The sequence below is a fragment of the Panulirus ornatus genome, chromosome 6 (genome assembly GCF_036320965.1).
Source record: "Panulirus ornatus isolate Po-2019 chromosome 6, ASM3632096v1, whole genome shotgun sequence".
NCBI lineage: Eukaryota > Metazoa > Arthropoda > Malacostraca > Decapoda > Palinuridae > Panulirus > Panulirus ornatus.
Window position 1 is genome coordinate 44251348 of NC_092229.1, and position 1729 is coordinate 44253076.

Consider the following 1729-nt stretch of genomic DNA (forward strand, 5'->3'; position numbering starts at 1 on the left):
ACCATCTAGAATCTATTTATTCAAGATCGTTTTCCTCAAAAGATAGCAAGAGACTGTTAGAAAATGGGCGCACCGCCAAGGGCGTGGCCCGAGGGGGCCAACTTCAGACCCGCCGCCGGTGAGGAAAGGCGACCAGGAAGAGGCGCTGACGGTGTGGTCAGGAGGGCAACGCAGGAGGTGATGAGAGAGCAAATAGGATGATATCCTGCCAAGGATGAAGGTGGGAAACACGTATGGCGCAGGTAAACATTGAGGGGAAGGGGGAGGGGAAGCCTTGCAAGAGGGGAGGGGGAGGGGAGGGGTTCCTCCCCGTGGCCACCTCCACGTCATGATGTGTGTCATGGGTCAGGTCGGGTCCAGGCTGGTGAAGACGTGGGGAGATGTGTTGGAGATAAATGACGTAGTCCATCTGTGCGACAACGGGGCGACAGGTGTGGTCACCGTAACACACACACACACACGCACACAGACAGACAGACAGACAGACAGACAGACAGACAGACAGACAGACAGACACACACACACACACACACACACACATTTGGTATTATTATTATTATGATATATATATATATATATATATATATATATATATATATATATATATATATATATATATATATATATATATATATATATATATCCCGAGACTGTTAGAGAGAGAGAGAGAGAGAGAGAGAGAGAGAGAGAGAGAGAGAGAGAGAGAGAGAGAGAGAGAGAGAACAGAGAGAGTCTATGGCGTAAGCACCAGCAGCCCGCGTGTTGGCGAGGTAAAGAGAAAAGCCAGCATCCTCGGCCAGGGAGAGAGAGAGAGAGAGAGAGAGAGAGAGAGAGAGAGAGAGAGAGAGAGAGAGGAGAGAGAGAGAGAGAGAGAGAGAGGAGCAGCAGCAGCAGCCAGCTTCACCTTACACCTTTAACCTTCAACAAGTCAGTATACGAAGCGTCAACACACGTCATTCATTCTTCATTTCAGAGTTTCGTCATTCCATTCATTCCTGACCGGGCCATATTTTGATAGATAGTTCGGCACTTTTTGATTATCTATTGTCTTGATGAATAACATACACATACACACACGCGCGCGCGCGCAGGCAGCCACTGAAGAAGAAAATGTGCGTCTATAAATAAAACAGTCAGGTCCCACCGAGACTCGAACTCGGATTGTTGGATTCAGAGTCCAAAGTGCTAACCATTACACCATGGGACCGCTTGAGAGGAAGCCAAGCAATACGGATATATATACGTGTGTGTGTGTGTGTGTGTGTGTGTGTGTGTGTGTGTGTGTGTGTTGCACAGAGGGAATATAGCTGTCTACTGACACACGGTTGGTCGGACATGGTGTTGTGTTGGCTGAGGGAAGAGTGGTGTCCAGTAAAAGGAGAGATTGACATGTGAATATGCCTCCTGGCTCTCATGTCTCTCTCTCTCTCTCTCTCATCGTTACGTTGGTCATATCCTACGTTGCTCTCTCTCTCTCTCTCTCTCTCTCTCTCTCTCTCTCTCTCTCTCTCTCTCTCTCTCTCTCTCTCTCTCTCTCTCTCTCATCGTTACGTTGGTCGTATCCTCCGTTGCTCTCTCTCTCTCTCTCTCTCTCTCTCTCTCTCTCTCTCTCTCTCTCTCTCTCTCTCTCTCATCGTTACGTTGGTCGTATCCTCCGTTGCTCTCTCTCTCTCTCTCTCTCTCTCTCTCTCTCTCTCTCTCTCTCTCTCTCATCGTTACGTTGGTCGTA

The 1729-nt window shown here is 48.3% G+C and overlaps 1 non-coding gene across 1 annotated transcript; it reads right to left on the bottom strand.

Moving 5' to 3' along the window:
• Positions 1-1135: 1135 nt before the first annotated feature.
• Positions 1136-1207, bottom strand: TRNAQ-CUG (transfer RNA glutamine (anticodon CUG)). The gene has a single exon. It is a non-coding gene; the product is annotated as a tRNA-Gln (tRNA).
• Between the last annotated feature and the right edge of the window lie 522 nt (positions 1208-1729).